Raw genomic sequence first — 21,129 nt, 5'->3', positions numbered from 1 at the left:
ACACTCTCCACTTTCCACAGGGATCACTCCCCTCTGTGATTCTCTTGTCCATGCCACCATACCCACTAATCTCCCTCCTGGCACATTTTCCTGCAAATGACACCATTCCCCATTCACCTCCTCCCTCACCTCTATTCTGGCCCCCAAACAGACCTTCCAGGTGAAGCAACACGTCACCTGTGAATCTGTAAGAATTGTCTATTGTATCCAATGTTCCCGACGCAACTTCCTTTGTGTTGGCAAGACACAACATAAATTAGGGACGACTTTTTTTGAGCACCTGCGCTTCATCTGCCAAAAGTGAAATTTCCTGGTGGCCACCCATTTTAATTTCTATCCCCATTCCGGATCTAGGTAGCCTGCAACCTGATGGCATGAGCATTGACTTCTCCTTCCAGTATTTTTTTCTTTTATTTCCCCCCTCTACCTTCCCTCTTTTTCTATTCCCCACTCTGACCTCTTACCTGATATTCTCACCTGTCTATCACCTCCCCCTTGTGCCTCACTTTCTCCCCTTTCTCCCACAGTAAGTTCTTCTCTCCCATCAGATTCCTTCTTTCTCCCACCTATTTGGCTTCTAGCTTGTTCTTCCTCTCCCCCACCTTTTTATTCTGGCACCTTACCCCTTCCCTTCCAGTCCTGAAGAAGGGTCTCATCCTGAAACTTCAAGTGTTTATTCATTTCCATAGATGCTGCCTGAGCTGCTGAGTTCCTCCAGCATTTGGTGTGTGTTTCTCTGGAGGAGAACCGCCTATTTATTAAACCTATTTTGGAAGCTCCCAAATAAAGAATAATTTTTCTTTGTTAATTGTGCCTAGTAACCAGTTAAAGTTTTTGGATCAATGTACAAGATGGAAGCTGGAACACTGCCATGCACTGCACACAGGAGACCTCAACCCTCCAACAAGGCAGAAGGTGCTCTTCTATTTCTCCAATCATCTGCTTCCCTGATATTCTTTCAGTTCAGGTATAGATCACGTCAGAATATAATGTTACCGTCAGCTACTGAGTAAAGTTCATAGCTGTTTTTCGAGAATTTGTGGAAGTGCATAATATTTTACAACTCTATTTTGCTTTAAAATTTCCTTTCCCCAAATCTATTTTCATGGTCCTTTTTACTACACCCTTTGTACTTTCAAAATATTTTTGAATGCAGTGCAGGATAATTCCTACTTCTTTTACAGTACTTCTGTGCCAAATTTGGAACATTTTCCAGATTTATCAGATTGTTTTTAATCCAGGTTTTCCTCATATAGTTATTCTGGTTGCAAATGGAATTCTTATGTCCAACACAGGCTTTTCAGTGCTGCATTGTGACTCATTGATCAGTGTTATAAAGGCTTCCTGAGCTCTGTTACATACACAATGATATCAGCTTCCCATCTCCCTGAAAAAAAGTTAATCCCTAAACCACCTTAAACTGCCTGTCACAGTGCACCTAATGAAATTTCCATTCCGTATACACATGATAATATTGTGATATCAACTAATGTTTATACATATAATAGTTTCAGTATCATTTTTTCTTTTTTAAATTCAGTAATATTCCTACTTCCATAGAAAACAAATAATAATCTAGATTGATTTGTCACAAATCTCGCAAGTCTTCCATCATCTATCAGCGATCCCCATTTCAATCATTTTGAAAGATTTTGCCAACTCCTCTACCAGCCCACCCCTCCCAGCCATGAAGAGACTGCACTATGTATGGGGGATTTTGGCCCCTACAGGTGAGAAAATACTAGACACAAGATGCTGTAAAAAAAACTGAGCTGCTGAAAGAACTCAGCACGTCAGGGAGTACCCATGGCATGAAATGGATAGTTGATTTTTTGGATCAGGAGGCTGGATATGGACTGAAAGAGCTGGATTCGATTGCTGCTCTCTGGTGTGTTATCTGTTCTCAGCCACATCACAGAACGTTTTCTTGTGATCAAAAATGAAAGGTAGCATGCATGATTGTCAGACATTTAGCTGGAAATTGGTTACCTTGTCAATCTTTTTTGGTTAAAGACTGCAGGTGAGGATAATGTTTTAGTCATACTGGACGTGAGTGGGTAATTTCCCCTGCCAAGTAAACTTGTGAGTGACCGAGGGCAATTTTACACATATAATTGTATATAACTTTTACTTGGAGAAATTTCACCATTTTGTCTCCGCTCTGTTGACTGAGTAAATTGAAATTGTTTGGTGTACAACAGACTGTTTGCAGGGAGTCACATTTTGAATTCATTGGCTGACAATGTCGCCAATAATCATTCTACTGTATTAGTTAAGTAGCCGTTTAAAATTTTCAAACTTTTACATACTGAAATAAAGAAGAATTGGAGTAGAGATACCCTTTGATCCATTTCAGAAATAGATAGCAGAGAAAGGAAGATGAAAAACAGACTTACTGTTCTCCAAAATCTACATTTTCAACATTAGCTTGCAGATTCGAATATGAGGGATTTTCAGCTGCTGCAGTATACCAGACAGATATCAAAGTGTCACTGCATTTAAGCATGTATATCGGTAACAAATAGTTGGATTTAGTATAACACAAGGGTCTAGGTCACATTCTGATGCATGCCACATCATCTGCTGCTTCATGACTCTGGATGCAAGGAATAGTACTGTATACCCAAAAGTGCCATGAGCCCAGAACATTTTAAATATTGGAAGTCCCAACATGCTAATGCAATCAATCATGGTGAATTTGTCTCCACTCCCCTCCATCTGTTTTGCTCTGTTAAAGGCCAGTCTGAATAGAAATTGTGGTAGTTATTGTTATAAAGTAGGTTATCCTCCAATTCACAGGGTGGATTGCCGTGGGACCTCGGACTATATTTATATTTATATAAATACTTCACTTTAATCTTCCTTATTCATTTTCCATTTTACTGTTCCTAATGAGTTTGTTAACCTCTTTTAGCCCGTTTTTATTATAAGCACAAGAACTCTGCTATCCCTTAGTTTATGCAGTTACAACAACTGCTTTTCCTTCTAATTCCTTGCCGCCTAATTGTAGGCAACACTCAATATTTACCCTCCCTTCCCGTTGTTTCAATGAGCATTTTTGCACTTGGGTAGAAGTCGCTGACAAACTTTGGGTCATGCTCCTGTACCTAGACACACACCGCAGAGGAAACCCCAGAGGGAAGGTAGGGGAGATGGGAGAAGCCTAAGATTTCTAGTTCTGTCGATTAAAAAAACATTGAAAAGCAGGAATGTAGAACAGTACAGCACAAGAACAAGCCCTTTGGCTCACAATGTATCTATGCTGAACGTGATGCCTATTTAAACAGCTCATGCTCCATATCCCTCAATCTCTTGCCTGTTTGTGTGTCTGTTCTAAATGCCTCTTAAATATTGTTGTGTCTGCTTCCAATACACCTTCTGACAGTACATTCAAGGTATTTAACACTCTCGGGATAGAAAAGACTTTGACTATGAACCTTGTCTATGCTACTCATAACTTTATGTACTCCTATCAGGTTACCTGTCAGCTTCCGATGCTCCAGAGAAAACAATCCAAGTTTGTCCAACGTCTCCTTATAGCTGACACTTGTTAATGCAGGCAACATCCTGGTGAACCCCTTATGTACTCTCTCCAATGCCTTCCTGTAACGTGGCAAACAGAATTGCACATGATATTCTGAATGAGGCCTAACCATAGAGCTGGAATATGACTTCCCAACATTAATACTCAATGCCCCATCCACCAAAGGCAAGTTTGCCATATGCCTTTTTTACCACCTTGTGTTCCACTTTCAGGGTGCTACAGATCTATATGGAAAACCATGGTCACCAAAGTCCGCATGGGATATGGTACCTAGACAGACAGACATAGACTTGCACCCCAAATTCCTTCTGTACGTCAGTGCTCCTTATGGCCCTAACGTTTACTTGGTACTTCCCTCTTACATTTGACCTCCCAAAAAGCAACATCATATTCTTCTCTAGATTAAACTCCATCTCCTATTTCTCTTTCTTCCACATTTTCAACTGTTCCATATCCTTTGTCACTTTCCAAAATTCTGCAAATTTTTGTGTCATCTACATCGCTGTGAAATGGGGACACCCCTTTTCCCCTTATTATGGAGAGGGAGAGCCCGTGGTATGTCGGATTACCAGGTGAACGAGTAGTCTTTGGGGTACTGCAAGTCTGTGTTTTTGTTGATACTTGAGTGCTCGGTGGGGGTGCTGATGCTTTTTTACTGGTGGGGGAGGGGAGGTCAATGCTTTGCTTCTGCTTGTGCATGGGAGGGTGAGTCGGTGGGGGGCGTTTTGGGATTCTAACATTTAACTGTCATTCATTCTTTTGGGCACTCCTCTGTTTTTGTGGATGTTTGCGAGGAAAAAGAATTTCAGGATGTGTATTGTATACATTTCTCTGACATTAAATGTACCTTTTGAAACTTACTAATAAGCCTACCCACATTTTCCAAATCATTTATCTATGTCACAAACAAGAGTTCCCAGCACTGACCCTTGTGAAACATCAATGGTCACAGACCTCCAGTCAGACTAACACCCCTCCTCCACTGCCCTCTGTCTTCTGTGGCCAAACCAATTTCTAATCCATTCGCTAAGGTCCATGTATTCAACACCCACCACCCTACTCTTATAAATCATCTTCATTGCCTCCTTAAAAACATTCTATCAGGTTTGTAAGAACACACACACACACACACACACACACACACACACACACACACACACACACAAAATCCTTAATAAGTCCATGCTTTTTCAGATGCAGGTTGTCCTATCCCTAAGAATTTTCTCCAGTAATTTCCTTACTACTGATGTAAGGCTGACTGGCTTGTACTTCTCCCATTTGTCTCTGTTCTCTGTGTTCTTAAACAGGGTAACAACAATGACCATTCTCCAGTCCTCTGAGACCTCATCTGTGGCTAAAGTGGATGCAAAGTTCTCTGTCAAAGCCCCAGAAACTCCTCACTTGACACTCTCAGTAACCTGGGATAGATCTCGAGACCCTGCGAACTTATCCACTTTAATACCCTCCTTCATGTCGTAGAATATCACCATGCACCCTAATGAGCCAAAATACTTGTTTAATACCTCACCCACATCCTCTGGCTACAGGTTTAAATTCCCTCTGTCCTTGAGTGGTTACTATTGCTTGTCTATTTCTTGATCTACCCTGCTGTACAACAGAACCAGTACTGGTGCCACTGTTCTGACGACTCATCACAGGCTCTTGTTTGAGAAGGAACAAGCACAGGAGAATCTTGCACTGACTGTCTCCCTGTCCTGACAGTCACTCATATATTTGACTGAACCTTTGGTGTGATCATCTCCCTGAAACTCTATAACACTCTCTGCCTCTGATGTGCTCATCAGCGAGTCCAGTTAATCCATGTAGTCTGACAATAGCTGCAGCTGTACACACCAGTTGTCAGGAATATTATACTTCTGCCTGAACTCCCAACTCATACCTCACACGGAAGGAACAACACTAGCTGCCATCATTGCTCATGTTAATAACACAAGGACAATGAAAAATGAAAAATCCTGCTCATTCTTACCTTGTTACTGTTTGTCCACCAAAGCCCACACTTCAGACTTGTCAGCAGCACTTCAAGCTTCAATACAGCACTTCTCAAAATGACTGCTCTGCTAGATCTTGCCTCTGTTTTTTGTGCTGCTAGGCCTCTGAGTAACAATACAGGAAGTTCCTTCCCAAACACACACCTTTTAAACAGTTGTTTCCACTCCTCCTAGGCCTCATTTTACAGAATTAGTAGGTAAATTGGCCCTTGAGCCCAGCTCATACAATGAATAATATCATAACTGACCCATTCTTGGCTTCAACACTACTTCCACACTGTCTGTTTCTGCCTTGAATATAGTTAATAACTTTACCTTCACCATTCTCTAATGTAAAGAATTCCAGAGTAATGAACCACCTAGAGGGCAAACTCTTCATTATCTCTGCCTTTAAGTGGGTGGTCTCTTATGCCTCTGCTTCTATCTAACCCCATCTCTCAACATCCATCCCATCAATCCTCATCACAATTTTCAACAAATTCATCTGTTATTCTTCTAAACAGCATTGTGTATAGACCAAACATACTCATCCTTTCTTCAAACAGTAACCCTGTCTTCACAGGAATCAACTTAGTGAACTTCCCCAATGCCTCTAATCCAAGCATACCTTTCCTTAAATATGGAGACCAAAACTGTATGCAATGGTCCAGATGAGATATTGTTGACACATAAATCTGCTTTAAAACCTCCCTCATTCCTTGCAATAAAGGTTAAATTTCTATTTGCCTTCCCAATTAATTGTTAGACGGACAAGCTAAGTTTCCCTTTGTACCACCAAATTCCATTTTTTATAATAATCTACTTTTACAGTCTTCAGATTCATTTATTTATCACATGTATATCCGTGAAATGCGCTGGTTGCTTTAACAACCAACAAGAGTTAAGGACATATTAGGGTCAGCCCACAAATGTCACCACATACTCTGATGCCAACATAGCATGCCCACAATGCATGGCAGAATAACAGCAACAACAGTAAATCAGGTTCCTTTCCTCCTCCCCCATCCACACACCCACTCACACACACATACAGTCCTCCAAACCCCAGGACAGTCACCTCCAGGCCTTCAGCCTCTGTTGGAATTACAGATATCGAGCCTCTGGCTTCCTCAAAGTGGATAACCTCACATTTTCATATTATTTTCCATCTGTCATCTTTTTGTCCACTCACCTAATCATATCTCTTTGCTAGCTCTTTATGTCTTCCTCACAACTTGCTAACCTGCTTTCCTTCTATCATCAGTACCCTCAGTCCCTCCTTTCATGGTGTTAATATAGATTTTAAATGATTGAGGTTCCTGCACTGACTCCAATTGTATCCTAATACTTACCAATTTCCAGTGCAAAAAAAAAATGCCCATTCACTTTTTGTTTGTTTTCTTCATGTACTGTCTTACCCAGAAAAGTTCTTCATACCACCTTTTCACCTGACTGTTTCCCCAATCATCCAATATTTAAATCTGAGCCAGGGCCTGAGAGCAACATTTATAAACTAAGAATCTGCTGGTTTGGGCAGATAGTAAAATGTTTTAATCAGCAGAACTTAAAACACAGAAAGAAGTCATTCAGCCCAATTTAACACTGTCAAAGTTTACTACATCCAGTGTCACTAGTCTTCTTTCACACTTATTCAGCTGGCCCTCAGTACTCCCTGTCCAACTCAAGGAAACCAATTAAAGAAAACAACAATTTCATTTTATTGATTAACTTCCAATGTTCTCCTAGCTGAATTACCCAAATAGGATATGTTGTCCATATCCTAGCCACATAAGCATCAGCTCCATGCTTTTTGGCCCATATTGGCTCCTACTACATCAGATTCAAAATTCATATTCTTCAGTTCAAATCTGTCATAACCTCATCCCTCCCTGTCTCTGTAGTTTCCTACAGCCACATGATCCTCCAAGACTTCAGTGCTTCTCCATTTTCACTCCATCCATTTTCCCTTTATACTACCACTGCAATCTATGCCTTCTGCCTCTTGGGAACTTCTCTTGTTGGCCTTCTCCAGCATACTACCTAATGTTCCATAAAATGTATCTCGTTAACCAAACTTATAGTTCTCTATTCAATTATTTATTTATATGTCTTAGTGTCATCATTTGTCTAAGCTTTCTCATGTCATGTGCCTTAAGATGTTTCTCTAAATTGGAAAGTGTATGGTTATGCGCTTTGGCAGAAGAAATAAACAAGCAGACTATTATTTAAATGGGGAGAGAATTCAAAGTTCTGCGATGCAACGGGACTGGGGAGTCCTCGTGCAGGATACACTTAAGGTTAACCTCCAATTGAGTCGGTGGTGAAGAAGGCGAATGCAACGTTGGCGTTCATTTCTAGAGGAATAGAGTATAGGAGCAGGGATGTGATGTTGAGGCTCTATAAGGTGCTGGTGAGACCTCACTTGGAGTACTGTGGGCAGTTTTGGTCTCCTTATTTAAGAAAGGATGTGCTGACGTTGGAGAGGGTACAGAGAAGATTCACTAGAATGATTCTGGGAATGAGAAGGTTAACATACGAGGAACATTTGTCCACTCTTGGACTGTATTCCTTGGAGTTTAGAAGAATGAAGGGGGACCTCATAGAAACATTTCGAATGTTGAAAGGCATGGACAGAGTGGATGTGGCAAAGCTGTTTCCTATGATGGGGGAGTCTAGTACGAGAGGGCATGACTTCAGGATTGAAGGGCGCCCATTCAGAACAGAAATGCGAAGAAATTTTTTTAGCCAGAGGGTGGTGAATCTATGGAATTTGTTGCCACGGGTGGCAGTGGAGGCCAAGTCATTGGGTGTATTTAAGGCAGAGATTGATAGGTATCTGAGTAGCCAGGGCATCAAAGGTTATGGTGAGAAGGTGGGGGAGTGGGACTAAATGGGAGAATGGATCAGCTCATGATAAAATGGTGGAGCAGACTCGATGGGCTGAATGGCTGATTTCTGCTCCTTTGTCCTATGGTCTTATGGTCTAAATTAGAAGTGTTAATTAAATTCAATTGACTGTTATTTGAAGAACAACAATTAGTGACTGAGAGGTAAATTGGGAAATCAGGTTGAATCAGAGCCTGGTTTAATATCACTGGCATAAGTCATAAAATGGGTTGTTTTGCAACAGCAGTACATTGCAATACATAGTAATAAAAACTGTAAACTACAATAACCATACAGTTTATGTAAGTGGTGCAAAACAAGAGAAAAAGAATAGTGAGGTAGTGTTACACACAAAACGCTGTAGGAACCCAGCAGGCCAGGCCAAGCATGCCGCCTGCCCTGCTGAGTTCCTCCAGCATTTTGTGTGTGTTGCTCTGATTTCCAGCATCTGCAGATTTTCTCTTGTTAGTAAGGTAGTGTTCATGGGTTCACTGTCCATTGATGTACACCTCAGATTTATGTCTCCAAGAGGGAATGTGGAGCTGCGGAAAACAAGTAATCTTGGAGCTACTTGACACGATGACAGAGGGGCAGGAAGAAAATGATCTGAGTGAGATGTAGTTCTTGAACTGAGCAATGGTCAAAAAGATACTGTAAGTACAATTGAGGAGAATTAGTAGACTTGGGGAAAAAAAGGTTACCGTATCTCAGTTACATTCATAAGAAAAGTAATTAGTGACTTTAAAAGAGCCAGTCTAAGATCAGCAAAAGAAATAAAGGGCTAAGGGTGGAAGTTTGATGCTGTTTCCCATACCAAAGACTTTGAAAGTGATTGTTCTATATTCACTGTTTCCTCAAATCAGTTTCATTGAAGTCGTTAGATTATTTTTAGTATTCTTCAGGGACAGATCATGATTTCATTCCTACATGATGTCATGGTGTTTAGATATGAACATATATACTGCTTGGGAGTACAGCCCGCACCCAATCAATTTAAAGTATAGGTTTTATGGGGGCAGAGGTGAGTGAAACAGTGGAGTTCCTCATTATAGGCACATATCCAATTTTTCCTGAAACCTTCATAAAAATTACCCTGTCAGTGTGAAATAAAATCTCAATCAGATAATCTGTAAATTTCAAAGAAATACACCTACACAAAGCTGAATAAATAAGTTAATGTTAACAAAGTAAATGTTGGAATTATTCCAAGATTTAAAACATATAAGAAAAAATATTTTTTTAAAAAGTACGCAATGATCAAAATTGACTTGTCATCAGTACTTAAAAGAGGTTAAGTCATAGAAAACCAAGAGATGTTTTACAGATGTCCCCCGCTTTTCAAACGTTCGCTTTACGAAACCTCACTGTTACAAAAGACCTACATTAGTACCCTGTTTTCGTTTTCAGAAGGTGTTTTCACTGTTACAAAGAAAGGCAGCATGCAATAAAAAATCAGCGCGCAATAAAAGGCAACGCGTGCCCCGAGCAGCCACTCTCCCCCAGATTCGGAACAGCATTGCTTTAACACGTTGCATTGAGCAGCCATTAGCAAGATGAGTTCTAAGGTATCAGAAAAGCCTGAAAGAGTAAGGGTGTTACACTTAGCGTAAAACTAGACATAATTAAACGTTTCAATCGTGGTGAACGAAGTAAGGACAAAGTGAATTTGGCTTGAGGAAGTTGACAAAGATGATGTTGAAGAGGTTTTGGCATCCCATGACCAAGAACTGATAGATGAAGAGCTGATACAATTGGAAGAGGAAAGGATAACAATCGAAACCGAATGCAGAAAGTGAAACAACTGCATGAGATTTTCGCTGCAATGATAAAGTACGACTTTAATTTTGAAAGGGTACATAGCTTTAGGGGATATTTGCAGGATGGTTTGAGTCCTTACAAACAACTGTATGATAGAAAAATGCGCGAGGCTCAGCAGTCAAGCGAGCCTTCCACATCAGCCACAGCAGATGCCGAACCTCGACCTTCGACATCGAGGCGGGCAGTCATAGGAGAAGATGAGCTGCCTGCCCTGATCGACGATGAGATGACACCCCCGTTCCCACCACCCCAACACCCGGTCCCCGGACAGATACTGTACCGATTCGCGAAGCACGCAGGGGTAGCCGGGAGGCACACAGCACATCTTTAAGAAAAAAGCCGAAATAAGCATGCTAATTAATTAGGTGCTGCCCGGCCGATTGCATCGCCTCTGATCTGGACCGACAATTACATGCTAGGCGGCACCTAATTAATTAGCATGTTTATTTCGGCTTTTTTCTTAAAGATGTGCTGGGTGCCTCCCGGCTACCGCTGCATTCTTCGTGGCAATGTATCGGGTCAGCGGCCCGGAGGGTGGGGACCACTGCACCACCCAGCCTGCAACGACTCAGTCTAACACACCATCATCAGTGTGCTCGGCGCTGTTTTCCCAATTCCGATAAGTGATACTACACTGTACATACATTATTTCTACTTTATATAGGCTGTGTAATTTTATGTGCTATTTGGTAGATTTGGCAGCTTCATAGTTTAAAGGTTACTGGAGAGCGCATTTATGCCAATAGCGCTTGCGTGAGATTCTCACTATGGAGATCTGTGCAGGCAATCGTTGTAGAGAAGTATTTCTACTTTATATAGGCTGTGTATTTATCATATAATTCTTGCTTTTACTATATGTTACTGTTATTTTAGGTTTTATGTGTTATTTGGCATGATTTGTTAGGTTATTTTTGGGTCTGCGAACGCTCACAAAATGTTCCCTTATAAATAAGTGGTAATTGCTTCTTTGCTTCATGACATTTCGGCTTATGAACCATTTCATAGGAACGCTCTACCTTCGGATGGCAAGGGAAACCTGTACTACTAAATACCAACTCTGATCATGAGTCTATTCAATCTTGCTTCAGGACAATGTAAAAATGAAAATGTTGTGGTTATCAAGGACAAACTACAAGATTGAAATACTGTATTTGACAGAAATGTTGAGTATTTAATATTTTAGTAATATTTGAGCAATATTGTAAGTATATCATTTGATAAAACATTCTTGTTCTTTTAAATAATCCAATACAGTTTATGTGTAAATTACATGAATGGCATACATCATTATGCCATCACGTCATATAGGCGCCCCTCGCTTGAAGTAAACACAAAGCTAAGACACATTATCTCTCAGCTCCCTTGTTTTCCATTCAATTAGTTTTACATTTTGGAGTTACAGGAGTGTGATGAGGAAGTGTTATATGAACCGGAGACAACTACCTATTAAAAAAGCTCAGCAAGAAATAGTCAAGAAAAAAACAGCACAGCATGTGCTTCTTCGCAAGGAGAAGATGTTCGATTTTAAAAATAAGACAGAAAACTGAAGAATTCACGGAATCATAAACAGTGAGTACCAGTGATAATAATCATTAAAAAAAGTGCAGAAATGTCTGGCTACATTAAAAAGATGGATGTGTTTGATTACACAAGAGATAAGTGGATTTTGTATCTTGAGCAAATTTAGCAATATTTTGAAGCAAGTGGAGTAGCCTTTGATAAATAAGTACTAATTTTGCTGAGTGCATTGGGTGGAAGAGCATACAGTTTGCTTCGAAGTTTAACTGCTCCGACCAAACCAGCTGAAATCAGCTTTTGAATATTGAAAAAGTAATGCAGAAACATTTAGAACCGAAACCATTGCTAATTGCAGAACTCTTTGGGTTTCATAAGTGGAATCTAAAGAAAGGGGAATCCATTTCAGCTTACGTGGCTAAATTGACAAAGTTGTCTGAGCATAGGCTTAATGATGCACTGAGAGATTGTTTAGGTTGTGGAATCTTACAAGAGAGCATTCGAAAACAGCTCATAACTGAAGCACAGCTCACACTTGAAGAGCAGCTGAAATAGCTGTATCAATGGAAACAGCAGAGATGCAACTGAGTCGCGGTCAGGAATGAAACTGAGTGTGAACAATGTTGCAATGTCTAAACGGAAACCTGCCTGGCCAAACAAATTGTGTTATCATTGTGGCAGGGGCTCCCATGCACCATGCCAATGCAGGTTTAAAGGCTTGCAGGAAATGCAACAAGGCTTTTTATTTATTACAACACCGCATGGAAGAGGCCTTTCTGGCCTTTCGAGCCTTGCCGCCTAGCAATCCCCCAAATTACCCCTGATCTAATCATGGGGCAATTTACAATGACCAATTAACCTAGCAACTGGTACATCTGTCGACTGTGGGAGGATAACGGAGCAACTGGAGGAAGCCCACATATTCACAGGAAGAACATATCAACTCATTACAGGCATTGGTGGAAATTGAACCCGGGTCACTGGTACTGTAAAGCATTCTACTAACCACTACGTATCTATGGTGCCCCACGGTACAAAATAGGACACATACAAAGAGCTTGTCAGACAGACAACAATAAATGGACTGCACAAAGTAGAGGAAAAGATAAGGAGTCAAGTTGCAGTTTCAAAAAGAGCACCAATCAGCATGCTGTTGATGAAAACCCAATAATAATAATGAGAACAACACAGGACTTAGCGGCAGACCAATCAATTCGAAGACAGAGAGAGAGCTTTGCACGGGTCGAGGAGAAAAGTTTAACAAAGGAGTGTTTCGCGGGGCTCGGCGCATTTGCGGTGGACCAATTGATTCAAAGCGAGAGAGAGCTTTGCACGGATAGGGGAGAAAAGTTTTAAAAAGGAGCATTTCGTGGGGCTCAGCACATTAAAATAGTGGTTCTGGGTGTCAGATGTGGGATGGCCAGGAGACTTCCAGCCTCCCTGATGGCCATATCTGCACCAGGTGCATTGAGCTGCAGCTCCTTAGAGACTGAGTTAGGGAACTGGAGTAGCGGCTCGACGACCTTCGGCTTGTCAGGGAGAGTGAGGAGGTGATAGACAGGAGCTACAGGCAGGTAGTCACCCCAGGGCCACAGGAGACAGGTAAGTGGGTGACTGTCAGGAGAGGGAAGGGGGTGCGCCAGGTAGTGGAGAGCACCCCCGTGGCTGTACGTACCCCTTAACAATTAGTACTCCATTTTGAGTGCTGTTGGGCGGTGGGGGGGGGGGGGGGTGGTGGCTACCTTGGGGAAGCAACAGTGGCCGTGCCTCTGGCACTGAATCTGGCCCTGTGGCTCAGAAGGGTAGGGAACAGAAGAGGAGGGCAGTGGTAATTGGGGACTATAGTTAGGTTGGCCAGGCAGGCGATTCCGTGGACATGAAATAGAAACAAAGATGGTAGTTTGCCTCCCAGTGCCAGGGTTCATGAAATTTCTGAGCGTGTCCACAATATCCTGAAATGGGAGTATGAGCAGCCAGAGGTTGTGGTACATATTGGTGCCAGCGACGTAGAGAGAAAAATGGTGGAGATCCTGAAAGAAGAAGGAAGCTGAGAAGCAGGACCTCAAAGGTAGTAATCTTGGGACTGCTGTCTATGCCACACAACAGTGAGTATAGGAATAGAATGAGGTGGAGGATAAATGCGTGGCTGAAGGATTGGAGTGGGGGCAGGAATTCAGATTTTTGGATCATTGGGACCTCTTCTGGGGCCGGTGTGACCTGTACAAAAGGGATGGGTTGCACTTGAATCCAAGGTGGACCAATATCCTGGCGGGGAGGTTTGCTAATGCTATTCCGGAAGGTTTAAACTAGATTTGCGGGGGTTGGGAACCGAGGTGAAGAGGCAGGTGGTGGGGAGATTGGAACACAAGTAGAGACAGCTTGTCGGGTGTTTGTGAGGAAGGATAAGCAGATGTTAGAGCAAAGATGCACTCAGCCAGATGGTTTGAGATGTCTCTATTTTAATTCAAGGAGTATGGTAAACAAAGCGGATGAACTTAGAGCATGGATCAATACGTGGGACTGTGACGTTGTGGCCATTACAGAGACTTGGATGTCTCAGAAGCAGGAATGGCTGTTGAGTGTGCCAGGCTTTAGATGCTTCAAAAAGAACAGAGGGAAAAGAGATGGGGGCGTGGCATTGCTAATTAGGGATAGTGTCACGGCTGTAGAAAAGGAGGAAGTTATGGAGGGATTGTCTACTGTGGGTGGAAGTCAGAAACAGGAAAGGGGCAATAACTCTACTGGGTGTTTTTTATAGACCCCCAGTAGTAACAGCGATATTGAGGAGCAGATAGGGAGGCAGATTCTGGAACGGTGCAATAATAATAGGGTTGTTGTGATGGGAGATTTTAACTTTCCTAATATTGATTGGCATCCCCTTAGCGCAAGGCGATTAGATGGGGTAGAGTTTGTTAGGTATGTTGTGGAAGGTTTCCTGACTCAATATGTAGATAAACCAACTAGAGGAGAGGCTGTACTTGATCTGGTATTGGGAAATGAACCTGGTCAGCTGTCAGGTCTCTCAGTGGGAGAGCATTTTGGAGGTCGTGACCACAACTCTATCTCCTTCACCATAGCGCTGAAGAAGGATAGGAGCAGACAATCTGGGAAAACATTTAATTGGGGTAGGGGGAAATATGATGCTATTAGGCAGGAACTCGGGAGCATAAATTGGGAGCAGATGTTCTCAGGGAAATGCAAGGCAGAAATGTGGTAAATGTGGCATGGAGTTCTGCATAGGTATGTTCCACTGAGGCAGGGAAAGGATGGTAGAGTTAAAGAACCATGGTGTACAAAGTATGTAGAAATTCTAGTTAAAAAAAGACCATCTTACAAAAGGTTCAAGAAACTAGGTACTCTTAGAGCTCTAGAAAATTATAGGGTTGCTTGGAAGGAGCATAAGAATGGAATTAGGAGAGCCAGAAGGGACCATGAGAAGGCATTGGTGAGCAGGATTAAGGAAAACCCCAAGGTATTCTACAAGTATGTAAAGAGCAAGAGGATGAGCCGTGTGAGAATAGGACCAATCAGGTGCGATAGTGGAAACGTGTGCATGGAGTTGGAAGAGGTAATGGAGATACTTAATGAATGCTTTGCTTCAGTATTTACTTGGGAAAAAGACCTTGTCAATTGTGGGGATGACTTACAGTGGACTGAAACGCTTGAGCATATAGACATTAAGAAAGAGGATGTGCTGGAACTCTTGAAAGCATTAAGTTAGATAAGTCACTGGGACCAGATGAGATATACCCCAGGCTACTGTGGGAAATGAGGGAAGAGACTGCTGAGCCTCTTGTGATGATCTTTGCATTATCAATAGGGGCAGGAGAAGTACCAGAGGATTGGCGGGTTGCAAATGTTGTTCCCTTGTTCAAGAAAGGGAGTAGAGATAACTCAGGAAATTATAGACCAGTGAGTCTGATTTCAGTGGTAGGCTATTTGTTGGAGAAGATCCTGAGAGGCAGGTTTTATGAGCATTTGGAGAGACATAATCTGATTAGGGACAGTCAGCATGGCTTTGTCAAGGGCAGGTCATGCCTTACGAGCCTGATTGAATTCTTTGAGGAAGTAACAAAACACATTGATGAAGGTAGAGCAGTGGATGTAGTGTATATGGATTTCAGTAAGGCATTTGATAAGATTGCCCTTGCCAGGGTCATTCAGAGAGTAAGGAGGCATGGGATCCAGGAGACCTTGCTTTGTGGATCCAGAATTGCCTTGCCCACAGAAGACAAAGAGTGGTTGTAGATGGTTCGTATTCTACCTGGAAGTCGGTGACCAGTGGTGTTCCACAAGAATCGTTCTGGGACCCCTCCTCTTTGTGATTTTTATAAATGACCTGGATGAAGTAGAAGGGTGGGTTAGTAAGTTTTCCTGATGACACAAAGGTTGGAGTGTTTTCAATAGTCTCGGGGGTTGTCAGAGGTTACAGTGGGACATCAATCGGATGCAGAACTGGGCTGAGAAGTGGCAGATGGAATTCAACCCAGAGAAGTGTGAAGTGGTTCATTTTGGTAGGTCCAATTTAAAGACAGAATATAATATAAATGGTAAGACTCTTGGCAGTGTGGAGGATCTGAGAGATCTTGGGGTCTGTGTCGATAGGACACTCAAAGCTGCTGCACAAGTTAACAGTGTTGTTAAGAAAGTGTATGGTGTGTTGGCATTCATCGCCCATGGGATTGAGTTCAAGAGCCATGAGGTAATGTTATAGCTATATAAGATCTTGGTCAGACCCCACTTGGAGTACTGTGTTCAGTTCTGGTCACCTCACTACAGGAAGGATGTGGATACTATAGAGAGAGTGCAGAGGAGATTTACAGGGATGCTACCTGGATTGGAGGGCGTACCTTATGAGAATAGGTTGAGTGTACTTGGCCTTGTCCTTGGAGCGACGGAGTATGCGGGGTGACCTGATAGAGGTGTATAAGGTGATGAGAAGCATTGATTGTGTGGATAGCCAGAAGCTTTTTCCCAGGGCTGAAGTGACTAACACGAGGGGGCATAGTTTTAAGGTGCTTAGAAATAGGTACCGAGGGGATGTCAGGGGTAAGTTTTCACACAGAGAGTGGTGGGTGCGTGGAATACACTGCCAGTGGCGGTGGTGGAAGCTTATACAATAGGGTCCTTTAAGAACCTCTTAGATATGTACATGGAGCTTAGAAAAATAGAGGGCTATGTGCTAGGGAAATTCCAGGCAGTTTCTAGAGTAGGTTACATGGTCAGCACAACATTGTGGGCCGAAGGGCCTGTAATGTGCTGTAAATTTCTATGTTCTGTGTTCTAGGACTGAGTAGCCTTGAGACTTAAAAATTGAAAACTAACAAGAGACAAGCAACATAGCTGACAGCAGAAGTGAATAGTAAATTAATTCAAATAGAATTGGGCACTGGCTCAGCTGTTTCAGTCATTCCACAAATGAGTTTTAACAGCATTTTAAAAATACCAAATAGAAGTCTGTAGATATTCAACCAAGAAATCATAGCAGAGAAAAGATAACCTCTGTAGAAATGACATTTGTAAAAGAGAAGTGCAACAACCAACAAGCCCCATTGGGTTTGTATGTGGTAAAAACAGGAGGACCAGCAATGTGGGGTCATGTGTGGCTGAAACAACTACAACTTGATTGGAGATCCATCCACCATTTACATGCCATAATCTGTGTCACAGAGTCAAATTAACACGGATTAAGAAAGGCACTGGATGATGCCACAACTGTCTCCATGATGTATACCATGAACCTTTGCCCAACAGAGGGCAAACAGGTGCTGGTGCCAGCCTCTACCCCTGATTGGGAGGCACATTGGACCAAGGAAGGATTAAGCTGCTCAGAGGGATTGTGAAAGAAGGAAAGCACTGGTCTGACTGCAGCAGTTTTTGGAGGCAACATATTTGAGAAAGCCTCTATCAGGCAGCTACTGGTGAAATGTGGCTTGGTTTTAAACTGGAAGAGAATTCAAGGAGCTTCCTGAAAGTTGCAAGCGTTTGGCTTTCGTGAATATAAAAAAGCAGAACCTGCCCCGTGTTCATTAAGGTTACTGCATGAAGTTCAAGTGAGAAACAAAATGCTGCTTGTAAAAGTAGATGCAAAGACCAAAGCCCAGCTGGATGAATGGAAGGCCAAAAGGAAAGGAGTCATTGGAGATATGAAAACAGAGGATTTGCCAGATGGTGTTGTGGATGGGAAACCTAGAGGAGAGATCAGATTGTGAAGGGAGCAATAGAAGGATTAATAAGAGAATACTCCAGTGAACTAAATGCACCTCACCTTCCCAAGGTCAAGACGCACAAACTAGAAAGAAGACAAAGGAAACAAAAGAGGAGAATGATATAAGTGCAATGGAAATGGAAGAGAACACACGAGACTTAATTTCTCAAAAAATTAGCAAATTCAGAGATACAAGAATCCAGAAAAAGAAAAATGAAGGCGAGAGAAAGATAGACAAGATGTAGTTATATTATATATGTAAGGGGTTTCTTTTTTTTATGTCACTGCGTAGTCTAATTAAAATGGCTTCTTTGTTATGTTATAATTGAAAGGGCTTCTTTGTTATGTTAACTGCTGAGAAAGTCCTCCCGCTAGCAGTTTGTTTGAATCACGTTACTGATAAGAAGATGTTATGAACCAATTGGGATAGTTGTTATGTTTTTGATGTGTCTGTAAGATATTGTATGCGCGGGGTTTTGGGGGGAGAAGGCAGGAGAGAGAGACAGAGGATGGACCAGGTGCTGTGAGTCCGCTAACGGGGTCGGACCCCGAGCGGGACGTTCGGCGAGGAGAGGAGACAGAGACAGACTCGTGTGGAGCATCTGGTCGACCACCATTGTTGGTCCCAGGTGGCTGGTCGAGGTGGTCCGAGGGGTCACAGGGTGAAGAAGAAGGGTCCTGAGCGCCAACTGTTTGTGCACGAAGAGATTGAACTTTGATAAGTGTGGCGCCTTTGATTTTCCTTTTATATTTTATTCTCTATTATTTATATAGTTCCAGTAATATCTATAAACTGTGTATTGTCTGTTATTTGGGCAGGGTGCATTTTTGTTTGTTTAAATAATAATTCATTGTGGGTTATTTGTATATTATGTGAATGCCATATGTCATCACACCACCATGTCATATATGCACGCCCCACTTGTAGTAACAACAAAACTAAGATACGTTACCATTCAGCACCCTTTTTTCCTTTCAATTAGTTTGATGTTTTGAAGTAACAAAATGTAACAATAAGTGTTTAAATGAACATTAAAATTCTGAAGTAAGAAACGTGAACATGAAAAATAGAAGCAAGGATAGAATATTCAATATCACATTCAATAAGGGCTAATCTTTTAATCTCTGTGCATTTTGCTGTACTAATTCCATATCCCTAGGTTTCCTTAATAACTGACTCTCTAAAAGCACTCTATCAAGAAACATGTATATTTAATAGGTAATTCAAGTGCATAAATAGTATATGCAGTAAACTGTCCTTCACTATAACACAGGTAAAATTATATCTAGAAACAGAGTCAGTTACCAGTACCACTAGTGTCACCTTGCTTTAGTTTTCAAGGATCCAAAAACCTCTGGAGCTGAATTCCATTAATAGTGCTCTGATACTTTGGGCAAGCAGCCCAAGGTTACTGCCTTACTGAAATTTCAACAGGCTGATTACACAGAAGTACCGCAAGTCCAAAGAGATTACAAAAATAGTTTCTAAGTAGTCTATGTGGAATACTACTGCTTGAGTATGTCACGAATAATGAATAGAATTTCTTAATGAAAGGTTTCAATTTACACTCAAATCTAAGTTGTTTCCCACCCTTCTGGTTTACACAGAAGACTTTGCGAATTCAAAGTGAGAAATAAATCCAAAAGTATTTACTTTCAAAGTTTCATATTTTATCATTCAAGCGAAGAATGCAAATTTGGTTTAAAATAAATACCCTGGGATAACAGGTTAGCAAATTTAGGATTTTCTTTTATTGCCATAACTTTTCAGAGTTTCCAAATGGTACAGCAAGTACGTGATAGTTTTGAAGATTTCAGCGAGTGAGGAGAGCCAGCTTGGAAAGTACTTGAGTTTCTGTGAAATTAAGGAGTGCCAGGTACAGATGGGCAAATTCATCATAAAACATATCTATCTCAATTAAATTGGCATTTTTAAGGAAATGACAAATTGTAATGCACTGGAAGTGGGGCATGCAGTTTATTGGAAGCAATTTAGTAAGGAGTTACAGAAAAATAGGTTGTTAATTGGTGGGACATGACATAAATAAGTAAGTAGCTGTATAGCTGATAGTCGTATGAAGTCCTTTGCTTGTAACCTCCTCCAGAAAATAAATCCTACCTATACCTCAAAATCTCCACTTCTGGAGGATGGAACACCTGCCTCCTGGTTGGCCGTGCCAATAAACATCACCTATTTTGTCACTTGTAGACATCACTGGCAATGTCTATGACTCAACCCAACAGAAACCCAGCATTGTCCTTGTGAATAACCTTGGCTGAAAAGTCAACGTACATAAATAGCTCGATGGCACTCATATGTCAATAATAGTCACTTAGACGTGGCACCAGAAGCTGGAAGTGCTGTAAAGTCATACGTTAATAAAAAATCAATGCACCCATCAGATTAATGTTGACCTCATAAGTTATTCTAATGCTTGTTAAATGACAAATACATGATTAAAAGCAAGTGCTTTCTGTATAGATTAGTTTAAAGACAGAGTCAACATGCATTTTGGGCTGTGAAGAATATAAAAACTAATACTTTTTAACCAATGGAAAGCTTGTTATACTCAGTTAAAGATCCAAATAAGGACTAGATTTCCATCATCTGTTATAAAAATGTCGTAAGTGAACCATGCCAATGTAATCCATAAATTAAGACCCATTCAAAAGGCAATAGCCAAAGAAAAAAGTAGTTACTTTCTTCATTACTCGGCCATAGGGGGAAACAGATTTTTCAACCTCTGTTTTGATTCAGACTCATAGAACAAAAATCACAGAAACAGGCTCTTTGTCTCACCATGTCCATGTAGACCATCAAATACCCATATATACTAATCCTGCCAACCACACCTGGATCTGTAACTTCTATGCTTGGCATTGTATGTGCCAATACTTCTTAAATGTTGTCAGAGTACTGTATCTGCTTCCACTGTCTCCTCATAGAGTGCATTCCATATTTCAGGATGCAAAAGATTTTCCTCAGATTCCACCAACTCTTTTCTCCTTGCTCTAAAGCTATACCCTCTAATTGTTGATACCTCTACATACAGGGAGAAGTTTTCCACGATCTACACTATCCAGTCCTCTCTTAATTTTGTATACCTCTATCAGATACCCCCTTGAGCCTCCTTCATAACCAACAAACTTCAACCAAGGCAACATTC

The sequence above is a fragment of the Mobula hypostoma genome, chromosome 7, assembly GCF_963921235.1.
Source record: "Mobula hypostoma chromosome 7, sMobHyp1.1, whole genome shotgun sequence".
NCBI classification, from domain to species: domain Eukaryota; kingdom Metazoa; phylum Chordata; class Chondrichthyes; order Myliobatiformes; family Myliobatidae; genus Mobula; species Mobula hypostoma.
Note: the sequence above shows the minus strand (reverse complement) of the source record.